General features: G+C 47.7%; 1 protein-coding gene across 16 annotated transcripts in view; it reads left to right on the forward strand.

The window, feature by feature from the left end:
* LOC129869391 (disks large homolog 1-like) overlaps window positions 1–22502 on the forward strand; it is a 282157-nt gene that overhangs the window by 215765 nt on the left and 43890 nt on the right. The window contains exon 1 of one of the 16 annotated variants that reach the window (XM_055943772.1): window positions 22207–22463. The exons of the other annotated variants lie outside the window; for them this stretch is intronic. The gene's annotated coding sequence lies outside the window, so the exon portion shown is untranslated. Of the gene's footprint in view, window positions 1–22206; window positions 22464–22502 lie in introns of those variants that run through there. 16 annotated transcript variants of the gene reach the window in all.

The raw sequence follows: 22502 nt of genomic DNA on the forward strand, positions 1-22502 counted from the left end.
TCCATCTCTCTCTCTCCCTTCATCTCTCTCTCTCCCTTCAATAAGGGTTTCAAATTTGGGGAAATGACACTCTCTAATTGTTTTATATTTTTTACATTTTGTCAGGAAATGCAGCTCCGTCTCAGGTTCTGCTGTTGTGCAGTGGTTGCACAGCCTTTCCTCTACAGGGAGCCAGGTTTTCCTGTGTCGACCCTTCTCAATGGCAAAGCTGTGCTCAGTGAGCCTGTACTTTGTCAAGGTTTTTCTAAGGTTTTGATCAGTAACCATGGTCAAATATTTAGCCACAGTGTACTGTTGATTTAGGGCCAGATAGCACTGCATTTTGCTTTGTGTTTGTGCTTGTGTTTACCAATAAGTAATGTAGTTTTGTTTTCACTGTGTTGTAATTTGGTTTATCCTGATTGATTGGATGTTCTGGTCCTGAGGCTTCAGTGTGTTAGTAGAACAGGTTTGTGAACTCAGGACCAGCTGGATGAGGGGACTGAGGCTTCAGTGTGTTAGTAGAACAGGTTTGTGAACTCAGCCTCAGGACCAGCTGGATGAGTGGACTGAGGCTTCAGTGTGTTAGTAGAACAGGTTAGTGAACTCAGCCCCAGGACCAGCTGGATGAGGGGACTGAGGCTTCAGTGTGTTAGTAGAACAGGTTTGTGAACTCAGGCCCAGGACCAGCTGGATGAGGGGACTGAGGCTTCAGTGTGTTAGTAGAACAGGTTTGTGAACTCAGCCTCAGGACCAGCTGGATGATGGGACTCTTTTCTTTGCTCAGCTCTTGGCATTGCAGGGCTTGGTAATGATATGAGAGGGGGTCACTGTATTTTAGATGTTTCCAAAACTGAATTGCTCTTTTTTGAGTTTTTATTATTCGTGGATATTAGACTAATTCTGCCCTGCATGCATTGTTTGTAGTTTTCCTCTGGACATGTAGGATAATCTTACAGAACTCTGCATGCAGGGTTTCAATGGGGTGTTTGTTCCATTTGGTGAAATCTTGTTTTGCAAGTGGACCCCACACCTCGCTGCCATAAAGTGCAATTGGTTCAATGACATATTCAATTCGTTTTAGCCAAATTTTAATGGGTATTTCAATTTGAATTAGCTTTTTAATGGCGTAGAATGCCCTGCGTGCTTTCTCTCTCAGTTCATTCACTGCCTCATTAAGGTGTCCAGTTGAGCTTATATTTAAACCTCAGTAATTGTAGTGTGTGTGGTACTCTATATATTTAAACCTCAGTAATTGTAGTGTGTGCAGTACTCTATATATTTAAACCTCAGTAATTGTAGTGTGTGTGGTACTCTATATATTTAAACCTCAGTAATTGTAGTGTGTGCAGTACTCTATATATTTAAACCTAAGTAATTGTAGTGTGTGCAGTACTCTATATATTTAAACCTCAGTAATTGTAGTGTGTGCAGTACTCTATATATTTAAACCTAAGTAATTGTAGTGTGTGCAGTACTCTATATATTTAAACCTAAGTAATTGTAGTGTGTGCAGTACTCTATATTTTTAAACCTCAGTAATTGTAGTGTGTGCAGTACTCTATATATTTAAACCTCAGTAATTGTAGTGTGTACGGTACTCTATATATTTTGTACCAATTGAGAACTTTGGTCTAATTCCCTGAAATCTGGATCTTCTCTGGAAAATCATTATTTTAGTATTTTTGGGGTTTACTGCCAGGGCCCAGGTCTGGCAGTACTGCTCTAGCAGGTCCAGGCTCTGCTGCTCTAGCAGGTCCAGGCTCTGCTGTAGGCCATGTGCTGTGGGTGTTTACTGCCAGAGCCCAGGTCTGGCAGTACTGCTCTAGCAGGTCCAGGCTCTGCTGCTCTAGCAGGTCCAGGCTCTGCTGTAGGCCATGTGCTGTGGGTGTTTACTGCCAGAGCACAGGTCTGGCAGTACTGCTCTAGCAGGTCCAGGCTCTGCTGCTCTAGCAGGTCCAGGCTCTGCTGTAGGCCATGTGCTGTGGGTGTTTACTGCCAGAGCCCAGGTCTGGCAGTACTGCTCTAGCAGGTCCAGGCTCTGCTGTAAGCCATGTGCTGTGGGTGACAGCAGGCATAGGTCATCTGCAAGGAGTAGGCATTTAATAACCTCTTGAAGCTAGGGGGCAGAATTTTTATGTTTGAAAAAATAACGTTCCCAATGTAAGCTGCCTATTTCTCAGGTCCAGATGCTAGAATATGCATAGAATTGACAGAGTAGGATAGAAAACACTCTAAAGTTTCCAAAACTGTCAGAATATTGTCTGTGAGTATAACAGAACTGATTTTGCAGGTGAAAACCTGAGGAAATCCAAGCCTCTTATTTTGAAAAATCACTGTTCCATTGCCTGCCTTTCGTCCATTTAAAGGGATATCAACCTGATTCCTTTTCCTATGGCTTCCTCAGGGTGTGAACAGTCTTTCGACATAGTTTCAAGCTTTTATTCTGAAAAATGAGTGAGATTTATCAAATCGCGTCAGTGGATAGCTGAATGTCCTTCCATTTGTTGATGCGCGCAACACTGGTAGCTCGACATTTTCTTTCTCTCCAGTATTGAATAGTTTACAGTCCGGTTGAAATATTATTGATTATTTATGTTAAAAACAAACTGAAGATTGATTATTAAAAACGTTTGACATGTTTCTACGAACTTAACGGATACTATTTGGAATTTTCGTCAACCCTTGATGACCTGTCTAAGGCTGTGGAATACTGAACATAACGCGCCAAACAAATGGAGTTTTTTTTTATATAAAAATAATCTTTATCGAACAAAAGGAACATTTATTGTGTAACTGGGAGTCTCGTGAGTGCAAACAGCCGAAGATCATCAAAGGTAAGCGATTAATTGTATTGCTTTTCTGACTTTCGTGACCAATCTACATTGCTGCTAGGTGTTTGTAATGTTTTGTCTAGTGATCGATAAACTCACACAAACGCTTGGATTGCCTTCGCTGTAAAGCATATTTTCAAAATCTGACACGACAGGTCAAATTACAACAAGCTAAGCTGTGTTTTGCTATATTGCACTTGTGATTTCATGAATATAAATATTTTTAGCAATTTTGTTTGGCGCTCTGCAATTCAGCGGTTGTTGATGAAAATGATCCGTGTGTCAAGAAGTTTTAAGAACTTAAAAGAGTGAAAGAGTTCTAAAGTACAGAACAGAGCGGAACAGAGCAGGAGGGTGTTAGCAGCGATGTGATCCATGATGAATGGTGGAGGTCGTTTGTTTGATCATGAGGATGGCTGTCGTGGGACAGGTGACTGTGTGTGTCGAGGGACAGGTGACTGTGTGTGTCGTGGGTAGGGGGGCTGTCCATAGCGGCAGACTGTGATATGGCCATTTCTTGGAGAGACTCCTTCCCCTCCGGGAGACTGTCAAACATGAAAACACCACCCCAACGGGTGTTGCTGGGCAGCTTCAATGTGGTGCTCTTATTCTTCTACCTTTGCTTGGTGAGGTAGATTGCTCCTATAACTTGATGACCCTTCACATACCGAACCATTTCCTTGGCTCTGTTGTAGAGTGTATCCATTGTTTTCAGTGCCATGTTGTCCTTGAGGAGCAGATTCAATGCATGAGCAGCACAGCCAATGGGTGTGATGTGAGGGTAGGACTCCTCCACTTTAGACCAAGCAGCCTTCATGTTCGCAGTATTGTCACCAGTGCAAATACCTTCTGTGGTCCAAGGTCATTGACTGCCTTCAGCTCATCTGCAATGTAGAGACCGGTGTGTCTGTTGTCCCTTGTGTCTGTGCTCTTGTAAAATACTGGCTGAGAGGTGGAGATTATGTAGTTAATTATTCCTTGCTCACGAGCATTTGACCACCCATCAGAGATGATTGCAATACAGTCTGCTTTCTCTAGGATTTGCTTGACCTTCACTTGAACTCTGCATCCAGCAAATGAGTGGATAAAGCGTGTCTGGTTGGAAGGCTGTATGCTGGGCGAAGAGCTTTCAGAAATCTCTTCCAATACACATTGCCTGTGAGCATCAGAGGTGAAGCAGTTGCATACACATTCCTCCATTGAGTCAAAATAACTTCTGATTACAGGAGGACCATGAGCTGTTGCTATCGATAAGGTGTCTGGTTCATCATTTTTACCTCGAGTAGAAGTAGAGGGACTTTTGTCAGAGGTTGCTTGTTGTGAGCGCTGAGGGTACTTTATGCACTTGGCCAGATGATTCTGCATCTTTGTTGCATTCTTCACATATGATTTGGCACAGTATTTGCAAATGTACACAGCTTTTCCTTCTACATTAGCTGCAGTGAAATGTCTCCACACATCAGATAAAGCCCGTGGCATTTTCCTGTAAAGATTTTTTTTTTTTTATTAGTAAAAAAAAAGTCATACAATTCCATGTACAGATAAATAGTTAAGCAGTTAGATTAAACAACTCCTTTGTAAGATAAATATTTAAAAATGAAACATGTATGGACACAGGTCAATTAACACTCCTCAGTTAGCAGGCTGAAGCAAGCTAAAACCCACATGGTAGCAAAAACTAACTAGCAGCAATTGTTAACAAGTTAGAAATGATTGAAACACACGTTGCTGTAGGCTACTGTTTACTAGTTAACAAGAAATCAGGTCATATAAGATATATTCACCCCTCCCAGTATTGTAATCAAAACTTACCAGAAAGCATGTGGTCCTTGGCTCAGACAGGGTAGTAGTGTGGGAGCAATAGCATCTCATTAGTGTGCAAGATCTTGAGAATCAGCTGTACACGTGATGGAAGAGTGCACTGGCACATGTGATGGAAGAATGCACTGTGCATGCAGAGGGTTGCAATTAGGGATAGTTTAACCAAAATATGCCACAAGACCTAGAATTCCCTTATGTGTATCCATCAAAAAAAGGTTCACTGTTATAAGCTAACTTCTTTTGATGAATTTAAGCAAAATTACCGACCCTTTGCAACCCTAGTCGTGGGACAGGGGGGCTGTGTGTCGTAGGACAGGGGGGCTGTGTGTCGTGGGACAGGGGGGCTGTGTGTCGTGGGACAGGGGGGCTGTGTGTCGTGGGACAGGGGGGCTGCGTGTCTTGGGACAGGGGACCTGTGTGTCGTGGGACAGGGCGGCTGTGTGTCGTGGGACAGGGGGGGACCTGTGGGACAGGGGGGGACCTGTGTGTCGTGGGACAGGGGGGCTGTGTGTCGTGGGACAGGGGGGCTGTGTGTCGTGGGACAGGGGGGCTGTGTGTCGTGGGACAGGGGACCTGTGTGTCGTGGGACAGGGGGGCTGTGTGTCGTGGGACAGGGGGGCTGTGTGTCGTGGGACAGGGGGGCTGTGTGTCGTGGGACAGGAGGGCTGTGTGTCGTGGGACAGGGGGGCTGTGCGTCGTGGGACATGAGGGCTGTGCGTCTTGGGACAGGGGGGCTGTGTGTCGTGGGACAGGGGGGCTGTGTGTCATGGGACAGGAGGGCTGTGCGTCATGGGACAGGAGGGCTGTGCGTCGTGGGACAGGGGGGCTGTGCGTCGTGGGACAGGGGGGCTGTGTGTCGTGGGACAGGGGGGCTGTGTGTCGTGGGACAGGGGGGCTGTGTGTCGTGGGACAGGGGGGCTGTGCGTCGTGGGACAGGGGGGCTGTGCGTCGTGGGACAGGGGGGCTGTGCGTCGTGGGACAGGGGGGCTGTGCGTCGTGGGACAGGGGGGCTGTGCGTCGTGGGACAGGGGGGCTGTGCGTCGTGGGACAGGGGGGCTTTGTTTCGTGGGACAGGGGGGCTTTGTGTCGTGGGACAGGGGGGCTGTGTGTCGTGGGACAGGGGGGCTCTGTGTCGTGGGACAGGAGGGCTGTGTGTCGTGGGACAGGGGACCTGTGTGTCGTGGGACAGGGGACCTGTGTGTCGTGGGATAGGGGGGCTGTGTGTCGTGGGACAGGAGGGCTGTGTGTCGTGACTCCTACCCCTCCCACAGGGTGTCTAGGTGTGACAGGCTAAATCTGTTCCCTTCCCCTGAGTGGTACCTCCTGTTTACTCAGAGGTGTGTGTGAGCAACAGCGTGTGTGCTCCATGGTGTCCAGTGTGTGTGTAATTATCGTCCCAGTGAGCTTTTCTCTTCCCCAGTGTGTGTGTGTCCTGGACTCTCAGCATTGTGGCCAGATCACTGATTCACAGCAGTACTTCCTGAGTCTGGCATTCTCCACTTCCTGCCAACGCTATGGGGAGGAACAGACACACACCTCTTTCTAATGCTATTGGCTGGACAGGATAGGAGGAAGAAGAGGTGGAAGAGAGACAGAGAATAAGAGATGGGGGAAAGAGATGGATGGGGGGAAAGAGATGGATGGAGGGAAAGGGATGGATGGAGGGAAAGAGATGGATGGAGGGAAAGGGATGGATGGAGGGAAAGAGATGGATAGAGGGAGGAGGGAAAGAGATGGATAGAGGGAGGAGGGAAAGAGATGGATAGCTGGAGGAGGGAAATAGATAGCTGGAGGAGGGAAATAGATAGCTGGAGGAGGGAAATAGATAGCTGGAGGAGGGAAATAGATAGCTGGAGGAGGGAAATAGCTAGCTGGAGGAGGGAAATAGCTAGAGGGAGGAGGGAAATAGCTAGCTGGAGGAGGGAAATAGCTAGCTGGAGGAGGAAAATAGCTAGAGGGAGGAGGGAAATAGCTAGAGGGAGGATGGACATAGCTAGAGGGAGGAGGGAAATAGCTAGCTGGAGCAGGGAAATAGCTAGCTGGAGCAGGGAAATAGCTAGCTGGAGGAGGGAAATAGCTAGAGGGAGGAGGGAAATAGCTAGATGGAGGAGGGAAATAGATAGCTGGAGGAGGGAAATAGATAGCTGGAGGAGGGAAATAGCTAGAGGGAGGAGGGAAATAGATAGCTGGAGGAGGGAAATAGATAGCTGGAGGAGGGAAATAGCTAGCTGGAGGAGGGAAATAGCTAGAGGGAGGATGGAAATAGCTAGAGGGAGGAGGGACATAGCTAGAGGGAGGAGGGACATAGATAGCTGGAGGAGGGAAATAGCTAGAGGGAGGAGGGAAATAGATAGCTGGAGGAGGGAAATAGATAGCTGGAGGAGGGAAATAGCTAGAGGGAGGAGGGAAATAGATAGCTGGAGGAGGGAAATAGATAGCTGGAGGAGGGAAATAGCTAGAGGGAGGAGGGAAATAGCTAGAGGGAGGAGGGAAATAGATAGCTGGAGGAGGGAAATAGATAGCTGGAGGAGGGAAATAGCTAGAGGGAGGAGGGAAATAGCTAGCTGGAGGAGGGAAATAGCTAGCTGGAGGAGGGAAATAGATAGCTGGAGGAGGGAAATAGATAGCTGGAGGAGGGAAATAGCTAGCGGGAGGAGGGAAATAGCTAGCTGGAGGAGGGAAATAGCTAGCTGGAGGAGGGAAATAGCTAGATGGAGGAGGGAAATAGATAGCTGGAGGAGGGAAATAGATAGCTGGAGGAGGGAAATAGCTAGAGGGAGGAGGGAAATAGATAGCTGGAGGAGGGAAATAGATAGCTGGAGGAGGGAAATAGCTAGAGGGAGGAGGGAAATAGCTAGAGGGAGGAGGGAAATAGCTAGAGGGAGGAGGGAAATAGATAGCTGGAGGAGGGAAATAGATAGCTGGAGGAGGGAAATAGCTAGAGGGAGGAGGGAAATAGCTAGCTGGAGGAGGGAAATAGCTAGCTGGAGGAGGGAAATAGCTAGATGGAGGAGGGAAATAGATAGCTGGAGGAGGGAAATAGCTAGAGGGAGGAGGGAAATAGCTAGAGGGAGGAGGGAAATAGCTAGATGGAGGAGGGAAATAGCTAGATGGAGGAGGGAAATAGCTAGAGGGAGGAGGGAAATAGCTAGAGGGAGGAGGGAAATAGCCAGCTGGAGGAGAGAAATAGCTAGAGGGAGGAGGGAAATAGCTAGCTGGAGGAGGGAAATAGCTAGAGGGAGGAGGGAAATAGCTAGAGGGAGGAGGGACATAGCTAGAGGGAGGAGGGAAATAGCTAGAGGGAGGAGGGAAATAGATAGCTGGAGGAAGGACATAGATAGCTGGAGAAGGGAAATAGCCAGAGGTAGGAGGGAAATAGCTAGCTGGAGGAGGGAAATAGCTAGCTGGAGGAGGGAAATAGCTAGAGGGAGGAGGGAAATAGCTAGAGGGAGGAGGGAAATAGCTAGAGGGAGGAGGGAAATAGCTAGAGGGAGGAGGGAAATAGCCAGCTGGAGGAGGGAAATAGCCAGCTGGAGGAGGGAAATAGCCAGCTGGAGGAGGGAAATAGCCAGCTGGAGGAGGGAAATAGCCAGCTGGAGGAGGGAAATAGATAGCTGGAGGAGGGAAATAGATAGCTGGAGGAGGGAAATAGATAGCTGGAGGAGGGAAATAGCCAGCTGGAGGAGAGAAATAGCTAGATGGAGGAGGGAAATAGATAGCTGGAGGAGGGAAATAGCTAGAGGGAGGAGGGAAATAGCTAGAGGGAGGAGGGAAATAGCCAGCTGGAGGAGAGAAATAGCTAGAGGGAGGAGGGAAATAGCTAGCTGGAGGAGGGAAATAGCCAGCTGGAGGAGGGAAATAGCTAGAGGGAGGAGGGACATAGCTAGAGGGAGGAGGGACATAGCTAGAGGGAGGAGGGAAATAGCTAGAGGGAGGAGGGAAATAGCTAGAGGGAGGAGGGACATAGCTAGAGGGAGGAGGGACATAGCTAGAGGGAGGAGGGACATAGCTAGAGGGAGGAGGGAAATAGCTAGAGGGAGGAGGGACATAGCTAGAGGGAGGAGGGAAATAGATAGCTGGAGGAAGGACATAGATAGCTGGAGAAGGGAAATAGCCAGAGGTAGGAGGGAAATAGCTAGCTGGAGGAGGGAAATAGCTAGCTGGAGGAGGGAAATAGCTAGAGGGAGGAGGGAAATAGCTAGAGGGAGGAGGGAAATAGCTAGAGGGAGGAGGGAAATAGCTAGAGGGAGGAGGGAAATAGCCAGCTGGAGGAGGGAAATAGCCAGCTGGAGGAGGGAAATAGCCAGCTGGAGGAGTGAAATAGCCAGCTGGAGGAGGGAAATAGATAGCTGGAGGAGGGAAATAGATAGCTGGAGGAGGGAAATAGATAGCTGGAGGAGGGAAATAGCTAGCTGGAGGAGGCAAATAGCCAGAGGTAGGAGGGAAATAGCTAGCTGGAGGAGGGAAATAGCTAGCTGGAGGAGGGAAATAGCTAGCTGGAGGAGGGAAATAGATAGCTGGAGGAGGGAAATAGATAGCTGGAGGAGGGAAATAGCTAGAGGGAGGAGGGAAATAGCTAGCTGGAGGAGGGAAATAGCTAGCTGGAGGAGGGAAATAGATAGCTGGAGGAGGGAAATAGCTAGCTGGAGGAGGGAAATAGCTAGAGGGAGGAGGGAAATAGCTAGCTGGAGGAGGGAAATAGCTAGAGGGAGGAGGGAAATAGCTAGAGGGAGGAGGGAAATAGCTAGAGGGAGGAGGGAAATAGCTAGAGGGAGGAGGGAAATAGCTAGCTGGAGGAGAGAAATAGCTAGCTGGAGTAGGGATACTAGTTTGAAGGAAGGAGGAGTAGGGGTCTTCTTGTGGGTAGTCTTGAACGATGTCCTGGGCTCCTCTGAGGTACACTACCGTTCAAAAGTCTGGGTCACTTAGAAATGTCCTTGTTTTTGAAAGAAAATCAAAAAAGAAATGGTCCATTTAAAATAACATCAAATTGATCAGAAATACAGTGTAGATTGTTAATGTTGTCAATGACTTTTGATTTTAGTCTCAACGTCAACAGTGAAGGGGCGACTCCGGGATGCTGGCCTTCTAGGCAGAGTTGCAAAGAAAAAGCCATATCTCAGACTGGCCAATAAAAATACAAGATTAAGGTGGGCCAAAGAACACAGACACTAGACAGAGGAACTCTGCCTAGAAGGCCAGCATCCCGGAGTCGCCTCTTCACTGTTGACGTTGAGACTGGTGTTTTGCGGGTACTATTTAATGAAGCTGCCAGTTGAGGACTTGCGAGGCGCCTGTTTCTCAAACTAGACACTCTAATGCACTTGTCCTGTTGCTCAGTTGTGCACCGGGGCCTCCCACTCTTTCTATTCTGGTTAGGGCCAGTTTGTGCTGTTCTGTGAAGGGAGTAGTACGCAGCATTGTACGAGATCTTCAGTTTCTTGGCAATTTCTCACATGGAATAGCCTTCATTTCTCAGAACAAGAATAGACTGACGAGTTTCCGAAGAAAGGTCTTTGTTTCTGGCCATTTTGAGCCTGTAATCAAAACCACAAAAATGCTGATGCTCCAGATATTCAACTAGTCTTAAGAAGGCCAGGTTATACATATATGACTGTGGTCCTGGCTCATCCTGACCTTACTGCTTCTCCCTGGGCTCAAACGAGTGTTAACTGGGTTTGTGGAGTGCAACAAAAAATAGATTTTCTCTTGAGTTTTCACTGGATGTAACTAAAACCGTTTTAGAGAAACCAATCCCCCCCCATTGCATTAGCTCAATGCATCAAGTTTAGTTCCACTAGATTAGCTACTAAACAGTAGATGTAGGTGATTCTCATTTCACACAAGTAGAGTTTCCAGAAAAAGGAAAAGGTACCAATGAACCGTATATCCACATATATATAAATGGTGAATCTGCACTGTGTGTACGGGTCTAGACGCTGGAGAGAGGCTTAGGAGGTGGAGGAGGCCAGCTATAAATGAAAGTGTGTGTTCTGCAGTGCGTAGGCAGCGGGATAGAGATGGGAGGGCTAATACTACTCAGATTACAGTCAGCTCGAGAGAGAGAGAGAGAGAGAGAGAGAGAGAGAGAGAGGTGAGGGGGAAGGAGTGAGAGGGAGGGGGAGAGAGAGAGATCTAATACTAATGACTTGTTCTCTAGTAGAGGTTTCAAGTTCTTCCCCACCACAGATCAACAAGGAGAATGGAGGCGTTCAGATCAAACCAGGTTAGGCTGTCAGTAGTTTGGATCAATGCTTTTATTGATAATATGCTGTGGTTACATACCCTCCTTGAATACAAACTGGCAGGCCATCGAACATCTCCCTCTCTTGGACATTGTTACAGAAAAGCTACTGCGTAAATCATGCTGTAATGTATAGTGAGTTTTATAGTAAGTTTTGCACAGTTCAATTTTGTTTTTCGTGAGGGAAATGTTGTCCAATCGGATGAATGGCCAGCTCAGTGTCTGTCCAGCTCAGTGTCTGTCTGTCCATCTCAGTCTCTGTCTGTCCATCTCAGTGTCTGTCTGTCCAGCTCAGTGTCTGTCTGTCCAGCTCAGTGTCTGTCTGTCCAGCTCAGTGTCTGTCTGTCCAGCTCAGTGTCTGTCTGTCCAGCTCAGTCTCTGTCTGTCCAGCTCAGTCTCTGTCTTTCCAGCTCAGTGTCTGTCTGTCCAGCTCAGTGTCTGTCTGTCCAGCTCAGTGTCTGTCTGTCCAGCTCAGTGTCTGTCTGTCCAGCTCAGTGTCTGTCTGTCCAGCTCAGTCTCTGTCTGTCCAGCTCAGTCTCTGTCTGTCCAGCTCAGTCTCTGTCTGTCCAGCTCAGTCTCTGTCTGTCCAGCTCAGTCTCTGTCTGTCCAGCTCAGTGTCTGTCTGTCCAGCTCAGTCTCTGTCCAGCTCAGTCTCTGTCCAGCTCAGTGTCTGTCTGTCCAGCTCAGTGTCTGTCTGTCCAGCTCAGTGTCTGTCTGTCCAGCTCAGTGTCTGTCTGTCCAGCTCAGTCTCTGTCTGTCCAGCTCAGTCTCTGTCTGTCCAGCTCAGTCTCTGTCTGTCCAGCTCAGTCTCTGTCTGTCCAGCTCAGTCTCTGTCTGTCCAGCTCAGTCTCTGTCTGTCCAGCTCAGTCTCTGTCCAGCTCAGTGTCTGTCTGTCCAGCTCAGTATCTGTCCAGCTCAATGTCTGTCTGTCCAGCTCAGTATCTGTCCAGCTCAGTATCTGTCCAGCTCAGTCTCTGTCCAGCTCAGTCTCTGTCCAGCTCAGTCTCTGTCCAGCTCAGTCTCTGTCCAGCTCAGTCTCTGTCTGTCCAGCTCAGTCTCTGTCTGTCCAGCTCAGTCTCTGTCTGTCCAGCTCAGTCTCTGTCTGTCCAGCTCAGTGTCTGTCTGTCCAGCTCAGTGTCTGTCTGTCCAGCTCAGTGTCTGTCTGTCCAGCTCAGTCTCTGTCTGTCCAGCTCAGTCTCTGTCTGTCCAGCTCAGTCTCTGTCTGTCCAGCTCAGTCTCTGTCTGTCCAGCTCAGTCTCTGTCTGTCCAGCTCAGTGTCTGTCTGTCCAGCTCAGTCTCTGTCTGTCCAGCTCAGTCTCTGTCTGTCCAGCTCAGTCTCTGTCTGTCCAGCTCAGTCTCTGTCTGTCCAGCTCAGTCTCTGTCTGTCCAGCTCAGTCTCTGTCTGTCCAGCTCAGTCTCTGTCTGTCCAGCTCAGTCTCTGTCTGTCCAGCTCAGTCTCTGTCTGTCCAGCTCAGTCTCTGTCCAGCTCAGTCTCTGTCCAGCTCAGTCTCTGTCCAGCTCAGTCTCTGTCCAGCTCAGTCTCTGTCCAGCTCAGTCTCTGTCCAGCTAAGTGTCTGTCCAGCTCAGTCTCTGTCCAGCTCAGTCTCTGTCCAGCTCAGTCTCTGTCTGTCCAGCTCAGTCTCTGTCTGTCCAGCTCAGTCTCTGTCTGTCCAGCTCAGTGTCTGTCTGTCCAGCTCAGTGTCTGTCTGTCCAGCTCAGTGTCTGTCTGTCCAGCTCAGTGTCTGTCTGTCCAGCTCAGTCTCTGTCCAGCTCAGTCTCTGTCCAGTTCAGTCTCTGTCCAGCTCAGTCTCTGTCCAGCTCAGTGTCTGTCTGTCCAGCTCAGTGTCTGTCTGTCCAGCTCAGTCTCTGTCCAGCTCAGTCTCTGTCTGTCCAGCTCAGTCTCTGTCTGTCCAGCTCAGTCTCTGTCTGTCCAGCTCAGTCTCTGTCTGTCCAGCTCAGTGTCTGTCTGTCCAGCTCAGTGTCTGTCTGTCCAGCTCAGTGTCTGTCTGTCCAGCTCAGTCTCTGTCCAGCTCAGTCTCTGTCCAGCTCAGTCTCTGTCCAGCTCAGTCTCTGTCCAGCTCAGTCTCTGTCCAGCTCAGTGTCTGTCTGTCCAGCTCAGTGTCTGTCTGTCCAGCTCAGTCTCTGTCCAGCTCAGTCTCTGTCCAGCTCAGTCTCTGTCCAGCTCAGTGTCTGTCTGGCCAGCTCAGTGTCTGTCTGGCCAGCTCAGTGTCTGTCTGTCCAGCTCAGTCTCTGTCTGTCCAGCTCAGTCTCTGTCTGTCCAGCTCAGTCTCTGTCTGTCCAGCTCAGTCTCTGTCTGTCCAGCTCAGTCTCTGTCTGTCCAGCTCAGTCTCTGTCTGTCCAGCTCAGTGTCTGTCTGTCCAGCTCAGTGTCTGTCTGTCCAGCTCAGTGTCTGTCTGTCCAGCTCAGTGTCTGTCTGTCCAGCTCAGTGTCTGTCTGTCCAGCTCAGTGTCTGTCTGTCCAGCTCAGTGTCTGTCTGTCCAGCTCAGTGTATGTCTGTCCAGCTCAGTGTCTGTCTGTCCAGCTCAGTGTCTGTCTGGCCAGCTCAGTGTCTGTCTGGCCAGCTCAGTGTCTGTCTGGCCAGCTCAGTGTCTGTCTGGCCAGCTCAGTGTCTGTCTGTCCAGCTCAGTCTCTGTCCAGCTCAGTCTCTGTCCAGCTCAGTCTCTGTCCAGCTCAGTCTCTGTCCAGTTCAGTCTCTGGCCAGTTCAGTCTCTGGCCAGTTCAGTCTCTGTCCAGCTCAGTCTCTGTTCAGCTCAGTCTCTGTCCAGCTCAGTCTCTGTCCAGCTCAGTCTCTGTCCAGCTCAGTCTCTGGCCAGCTCAGTCTCTGGCCAGCTCAGGTCTTAAACAAGACCTTAGAATAATTATATTGCTCTCTGGGGAAAAACCTTCACTCCACAAACTGTCTTACAAACAATAGTGTCTCAGCTACACTGATGCCAACTCGTCATGGTATAATGATGAAATCAATTGTAATCGCTAAAAACGACTTCTGGTTGTCTTACACCTGCTCTCTCTTGAGCTATTCTGGGCCAGCTGAAGCCGGGGCTGAAGCCGGGGCTGAAGCCAAGCCGGGGCTGAAGCCGGGGCTGAAGCCGGGGCTGGGACTGAGGTTGAGGCTCATATGCCCTCACGCCTCGCCAGTTTTCTGAAGGGGAGACCGACTGGCTGAGTACAAACACAGCTGAAACGTTTCCTTTTAGCCAGAAGGTGAAAAAGCTCAGAGGAAGAACTGCTAATGTCTTCACCGGCCAACTGTGTCGCTGACATACAGAACCATGTCTGACGGGGTGATGGCGACAGGCCAAGTAACAATGAGTTGATGATTTTGTTCCTGCAATTTAAAGGATGTGAAGAGAGTGGCATTGAAGGGTTCCATTTGCTTTAGGGTTATAATCAATGCTAATTCTAACCTGGATGTATCTCTTTCAACTACTGTCTGTCTGTCTGTCTCCCTCTGTCTGTATGTCTCTCTGTCTCCCTCTCTCCGTCTGTCTGTCTCTCTGTCTCCCTCTCTCCGTCTGTCTGTCTGTCTGTCTGAGTGCGTGCGTGCTCCTCCTGTGCACAGCAACATAGCTTGTTACTCAGGACAGTTTCCTGTTCCCCATCAATCATTCAACTCTACATCCAGACCATGTAGACCATTAGTGCCCCAGCTCAGCTTCTCCTTAATGATGTATAACATTCATCCAATTACAAGGCAGCATTTCTAGAGTTCAAACTGGGCCTAAGAGATAGAAAAAAGCAAACCCCATCTAGGAGAGTATATCAATGTACTCTCAACATCTCCAACTAAGAGGTACTCAGAGCAAACATTGAACCAACATGGTCTGAGCAGGCAGATCTCTCACCTCAGCCTGTCTGTCTCTGCCTGTCTGTCTCTGCCTGTCTGTCTCTGTCTGTCTGTCTCTGCCTGTCTGTCTCTGTCTGTCTGTCTGTCTCTGCCTGTCTGTCTCTGTCTGTCTCTGCCTGTCTGTCTGTCTCTGTCTGTCTGTTTGTCTGTGTCTGTCTGTCGGTGTCTGTCTCTGTCTGTCTGTCTGTGTCTGTCTCAGGCAGATCTCTCACCTCAGCCTGTCTGTCTCTGTCTGTCTGTCTGTCTGTCTGTCTCTGTCTGTCTCTGTCTGTCTGTCTCTCTGTCTGTCTCTCTGTCTGTCTCTGTCTGTCTGTCTCTGTCTGTCTCTGTCTGTCTCTGTCTGTCTGTCTCTGTCTGTCTGTCTCTGTCTGTCTGTCTGTCTCTGTCTGTCTCTGTCTGTCTCTGTCTGTCTGTCTGTCTCTGTCTGTCTGTCTGTCTCTGTCTGTCTGTCTCTGTCTGTCTCTGTCTGTCTGTCTCTGTCTGTCTGTCTGTGTCTGTCTCAGGCAGATCTCTCACCTCAGCCTGTCTGTCTCTGTCTGTCTCTGTCTGTCTCTGTCTCTCTCTGTCTGTCTCTCTGTCTGTCTCTGTCTGTGTCTGTCTGTCTGTGTCTGTCTGTCTGTGTCTGTCTCTGTCTGTCTGTCTGTGTCTGTCTCAGGCAGATCTCTCACCTCAGCCTGTCTGTCTCTGTCTGTCTGTCTGTCTGTCTGTGTTTGTCTGTCTGTCTGTGTTTGTCTGTCTCTCTCTGTCTCTGTCTGTCTCTGTCTGTCTCTGTCTGTCTGTCTCTCTCTGTCTGTGTCTGTCTGTGTCTGTCTGTCTGTCTCAGGCAGATCTCTCACCTCAGCCTGTCTGTCTCTGTTTTTAAGCTCTTCCAGTGTACAAAACACTGACTCATACTGCCATCACACACACACACACACACACACACACACACACACACACACACACACACACACACACACACACACACACACACACACAGCTTCAACCATTAGGTACAGATCCTTGAGCTTATTTAAGTCCTGCTGATCAAAGTGTGGAGTGGATCAGGAGAGATCAGGGGATCTGTAAGTGGCACACGGATTTTACTTACTGACTGTTTGTCTGGCTGACTGACTGACACCGACCAACTTCAAACAACAGTGGATCTTGAATACGACCCAGTTTAAGGTCAAATGATTGTCCTTTTATTAGAAAGATGACTTTGGGTCAACAGTCAAATCCAACTGTGTGTCCATTCATCTCATTTCAATTAGTCTGAAGGGAAGACAGAATGAGAGGTAGTGGCTGTGTCCCAATCGACAAGAATGGATTGGATTGGAACACAGCCACTATGTGGGAAGTGTATTCCTGGTTCCCCCGACTGAGCACGGCAGGCGGGTCAGACCCACACGCTGCATTAAGCACGCGGAGAAGACAGCTGCTTCAGCTGGGCCAATGAACAAGTCTCTGTGGATCATAAGACATGGCCTGTGCCGTGCTGTTCTCTGTGTACCAGACTAAGTAACTATAGCAGGACTGTAAATCAAATCACAGGTTATTTGTCACATATTTAGAACACGTTATCGTACGTGTAGACCATCATTCGCATACACTATACAGTTTATTTTATTTATTTATTTTTATTTTACCGATATTTTACCAGGTAAGTTGACTGAGAACACGTTCTCATTTGCAGCAACGACCTGGGGAATAGTTACAGGGGAGAGGAGGGGGGTGAATGAGCCAATTGTAAACTGGGGATTATTAGGTGACCGTGATGGTTTGAGGGCCAGATTGGGAATTTAGCCAGGACACCGGGGTTAACACCCCTACTCTTAAGATAAGTGCCATGGGATCTTTCATGACCTCAGAGAGTCAGGACACCCGTTTAACGTCCCATCCGAAAGACGGCACCCTACACAGGGCAGTGTCCCCAATCACTGCCCTGGGGCATTGGGATATTTTTTAGACCAGAGGAAAGAGTGCCTCCTACTGGCCCTCCAACACCACTTCCAGCAGCATCTGGTCTCCCATCCAGGGACTGACCAGGACCAACCCTGCTTAGCTTCAGAAGCAAGCCAGTAGTGGTATGCAGGGTGGTATGCTGCTGGATAAGTCGGATGTTTACATATACCTTAGCCAAGTACATTTAAACTCAGTTTTTCGCAATTCCTGATATTTAATCCAAGTAAAAATTCCGTGTTTTAGGTCAGTTAGGATCACCGCTTTATTTTAAGAATGTGAAATGTCAGAATAATAGAGAATGATTTATTTTAGCTTTTATTTCTTTCATCACATTCCCAGTGGGTCAGAAGTTTACATACACTCAATTAGTATTTTGATAGCATTGCCTTTAAATCGTTTAACTTGGGTCAAACGTTTTGGGTAGCCTTCCACAAGCTTCCCACAATAAGTTGGGTGAATTGTGGCCCATTCCTCCTGACAGAGCTGGTGTAACTGAGTCAGGTTTGTAGGCCTCCTTGAATGCTTACACTTTTTCAGTTCTGCCCACAAATTTTCTATAGGATTGAGGTCAGGGCTTTGTGATGGCCACTCCAATACCTTGACTTCATTGTCCTTAAGCCATTTTGACACAACTTTGGAAGTATGCTTGGGGTCATTGTCCACTTGGAAGACCCATTTGCGACCAAGCTTTAACTTCCTGACTGATGTCTTGAGATATTGCTTCAATATATCCACATAATTTTCCTGCTTCATGATGGCATCTAGTTTTTGAAGTGTACCAGTCCCTCCTGCAGCAAAGCACCCCCACAACATGATGCTGCCACCCCCATGCTTCACGGTTTGGATGGTGTTCTTCAGCTTGCAAGCGTTCCCCTTTTTCCTCCAAACATAATGATGGTCATTATGGCCAAACAGTTCTAGTTTTGTTTCATCAGACCACAGGACATTTCTCCAAGAAGTATGATCTTTGTCCCCATGTGCAGTTGCAAACCGTAATCTGGCTTTTTTATGGTGGTTTTGGAGCAGTGGCTTCTTCCTTGCTGAGCAGCCTTTCAGGTTATGTCGATATAGGACTCGTTTTACTGTGGATCTAGATACTTTTGTATCTGTTTCCTCCAGCATCTTCACAAGGTCATTTGCTGCTGTTCTGGGATTGATTTTCACTTTTTGCACCAAAGTACGTTCATCTCTATGGCTGCGTGGTCCCATGGTGTCTAATTGCGTACTATTGTTTGTACAGACGAACGTGGTACCTTCAGGCGTCTGGAAATTGCTCCCAAGAATGAACCAGACTTGTGGAGTTCTACACATTTTTTCCTGAGGTCTTGGCTGATTTCTTTTGATTTTCCCATGATGTCAAGCAAAGAGGCACTGAGTTTGAAGGTAGGCCTTGAAATACATCCACAGGTACACCTCCAATTGACTCAAATTATGTCAAATAGCCTATCTGAAGCTTCTAAAGCCATGACATACTTTTCTGGAATTTTCCAAGCTGTTTAAAGGCCCAGTCAAGTTAGTGTATGTAAACTTCTGACCCACTGGAATTGTGATACAGTGAATTGTAAGTGAAATAATCTGTCTTTAAACAATTGTTGGAAAAATTACTTGTCAAAATTACTTGTCCCACAACTGTCCCAGACAATGTTTGGAATATTGATTTCTCGCACAGAATAGAATAGGTCACCTGTTGTACTATGGGGGATAGTAGATTGACAGACTTGTGCTTTTGCTGTTCGTTAGGTCTACTCATCTTGTTGGCTGACGAAAACTGAATGTGGACAGTTGTTCCAATATCATCACCATTCACCTTGGGCTTGGATAAGGGTGCACACAGTTGCATTCCCGATGTGTTGGTGATCCAAAAATTTGAGGCATTATCAAGTGCTTCTCAAATTGTGAACCTGAAACCCCACCTCTTTAAGGAATACCTAGGATAGGATAAAGTAACCCTTCTAACCCCCCCCCCCCCCCCCCCTTAAAAGATTTAGATGCACTATTGTAAAGTGGCTGTTCCACTGGATATCATAAGGTGAATGCACCAATTTGTAAGTCGCTCTGGATAAGAGCGTCTGCTAAATGACTTAAATGTAAATGTAAATGAGAGACTGACGAAGTGTGTACAGCCTGCGCAAAAGAAAATCATAGTCTCATCATGCAACCTTACAATGTATTAAACATCAAAACGTATAGCCCAACGTTTGTAGAACAACTAAAGTTCCATTAATAGCTGTAAATTAAGCTTATAGGAGGACCTGTTTCTTTGTTAACCTCCACACAGAACGTCGCATGTGAGAACTCCCCCAAAATCGTTTGGAGAAAAGATCCTTTCTGTTTAATTCGGCTTTGTTCAATTGTGTTCTTCATACTATCTAATAATGCCACGGAATTCTAAGCAAATCTTGTCTGCTGAATGAACTAGTGTAGCCCACAGCCATTTGTCATAGCCGGATCAGGACCTAACTAACATAAGGACAACTCAGAGTATGCTATTCTGTTCTTCTGAAATAGACTACATTTTCTTCATATCATGTTTCTTTAGACCCGTCTAAAATAAATAATGGATGTATTGTGAAAGTGTAGGCTATATTACATGGATTTATTAGACTTTTTAAAATGTAGATGTTCCAAAGGTGTGGAAGCCAGGAGATGCTAAATGTGTTTATGTTAATTAACAGTCAATTACTGTGAGATGAAATGTCGTGACTGCCACAGGCCCAGTGGGGGTAAGGCTTAAAAGGGTGTGGACAAAGAAGAGTTCTCCAGTAGGTGTACCAAAACATTCACGTGCCATTTTCTCAAAAGTGGGGTTACAAGTTTATCAACTTTCAAAGCAGAATTACTTTCCCATTGTTCCTCAACTGAATTGTGACATACCATTTTTTAGCTCTGAGTCTCTGCTTTAATCAAATGACTCTCTCTAACTGTCTATTGTGTTGGATGCTGTGGTACAGGAAGACATGACTCTCTCTCTAACTGTCTATTGTGTTGGATGCTGTGGTACAGGAAGACATGACTCTCTCTCTAACTGTCTATTGTGTTGGATGCTGTGGTACAGGAAGACATGACTCTCTCTAACTGTCTATTGTGTTGGATGCTGTGGTACAGGAGGACATGACTCTCTCTCTAACTGTCTATTGTGTTGGATGCTGTGGTACAGGAGGACATGACTCTCTCTAACTGTCTATTGTGTTGGATGCTGTGGTACAGGAGGACATGACTCTCTCTAACTGTCTATTGTGTTGGATGCTGTGGTACAGGAGGACATGACTCTCTCTAACTGTCTATTGTGTTGGATGCTGTGGTACAGGAAGACATGACTCTCTCTAACTGTCTATTGTGTTGGATGCTGTGGTACAGGAGGACATGACTCTCTCTAACTGTCTATTGTGTTGGATGCTGTGGTACAGGAGGACATGACTCTCTCTAACTGTCTATTGTGTTGGATGCTGTGGTACAGGAGGACATGACTCTCTCTGCCCCTGATGGATGACTGTATGTATTCCAGCAGTCTGTTGATTTTCTCTCTGATGGCAGCCTAATAGTTCTATACAGTATCATTGCTTCCCTGCTATGGAAGCCTGTATAGGAGAAGTGTGTGTGCAGGAGCTGGGAGGTGTATTATCAGCCTGGTAGACATTAGTCTGAGTCACTGGCTGTCACCACCTCTCCCAGATCAGAGCCCAGGGGGCTGTCACCACCTCTCCCAGATCAGAGCCCAGGGGGCTGTCACCACCTCTCCCAGAGCAGAGCCCAGGGGGCTGTCACCACCTCTCCCAGAGCAGAGCCCAGGGGGCTGTCACCACCTCTCCCAGAGCAGAGCCCAGGGGGCTGTCACCACCTCTCCCAGAGCAGAGCTCAGGGGACTGTCACCACCTCTCCCAGAGCAGAGCCCAGGGGGCTGTCACCCCCTCTCCCAGAGCAGAGCCCAGGGGGCTGTCACCACCTCTCCCAGAGCAGAGCCCAGGGGGCTGTCACCACCTCTCCCAGAGCAGAGCCCAGGGGGCTGTCACCACCTCTCCCAGAGCAGAGCTCAGGGGACTGTCACCACCTCTCCCAGAGCAGAGCCCAGGGGGCTGTCACCCCCTCTCCCAGAGCAGAGCCCAGGGGGCTGTCACCACCTCTCCCAGAGCAGAGCCCAGGGGGAGTCACTAGGCTTGGGTGGTATAGAGTATATACCGTATACCAGAGTATTTGGAAATAGCCATCAATACCATTGAAATTATTTCTTTGTAGTTTTTCAAAAAATAACAATATTTGTAGCTACTTTTTAAGTAAATACCTGCAGTCAACTTGTGCAATACGTTAGGAGATAAAACAGATTGCGTTCTTCATTTCACCTGTAACATTACTTTACATGATGAAGCTTACCATAGTTCCCCAGAACAGTTGAGCCAGTCATGTGTTTGTTAGTAAATAGCACAACAGGACAAAGCGGGAGCAGGTGAGTCCAGCTGTGTATTGACCGGGGTCGTGTTTTATATTGAAAGTCAACAGTGTTCTTTTGCTTCAATCGAGTGATCAGGGATAGTGCAACACGTTCAACAGAAAATAGCTTCATTTTCATCAGATGAAAACACAAGTGCAACACTATTTGGCTAGCTGCCGCACAAGTAAATGAGCTTACAATGAAAAAGCAAGTTATTTTTTTGTTGTTGCAAAAACTATGCATGAGCATCATATTTCTGATGTTTATTATAGAAAGAATTTAGGCAGCTACATTTCCTAATGTTTTCCTTAAAGTGAATCTTGAATTTTACCAGAGAAAAGTAGGCTACACTGAGAACAGTAGCAGAGAAAAGCTGTTTACTGATAGAATGCCCGTTTGTGAATTCTCATCCCAGTGGAGATGTGCAACTGAAGCACAGAATGAGTCTGATGCCGAGCAGAAAATAAAATAAGAACCATTTTAGATCTGCATTTACGAAACACAGCAAGAGATTTCTTATGCGTTTTATCTTATTTTCCTTCGTTAAAAAAAATTGAAATCTGCGTTAGCCCGACCCCTATGTGGCTGAATTTATAAGGGCATCGTATTGTGTTATCTTTCTGCCGTGTTGGAGAAGTCAAAGCCCTTTGGATGAGTTATTTGTGTAGCTGCCATTGCTATCTTGATTTCCTTGCGTTTTTTCTCCTCTTCGTTCTCAGCCTGTCTGCTCCTCCCCCCTCTTCTCCGAGCACAGCAGGCAGGCCTGTTTCCCTAGCGACTCCAGACTCCACACAGACACAGCGTGTAGACATGCTGCTTCAGAGCCAGTACTGTTCTTCCTCTAGACAAGTGTGCATCAACTTGACAAAACAAAACTTTACTGCAGGAATGAAATAGGAGGATGGAGAGAGCGGGGAGAAGGAGAGAGAGGAGGAGGAGGGAGACAGCAAGGAGGAGGGAGACGGCGAGGAGGAGGGAGACAGCGAGAGAGAGAGGTGGAGGATGGAGAGAGGGGGAGAAGGGAAAGAGGAGGAGGAGGGAGACGGCGAGAGAGAGGTGGAGGGAGAGGAGAGGAGGAGGAGAGAGAGAGGGAGAGTGCTTTAGCATCTGTTGTGTTTCTGTTTCTCGTTGAGACAAGCTGGAGGAGAGTCAGATCGTAGTATCTCTACACACACACACACACACAGGAGCCAATGTGGAGCAGACGCTAGAGAGAGCTCGTCATCACTACCACACACACACACCGTCACTGACACACACCGACACACTCTGAGAGCAGAGACCAGGCTCTAACTCAGAGAGAAGAACCTTTCACCAGTCAGAAGCTACCTCTCAGCAGAGCACTATGTAAGTACAGCATGTTGTTACATCTTTGTCTTTCAGAGA

Source organism: Salvelinus fontinalis, chromosome 14 (genome assembly GCF_029448725.1).
Source record: "Salvelinus fontinalis isolate EN_2023a chromosome 14, ASM2944872v1, whole genome shotgun sequence".
Taxonomy (NCBI): Eukaryota; Metazoa; Chordata; class Actinopteri; order Salmoniformes; family Salmonidae; genus Salvelinus; species Salvelinus fontinalis.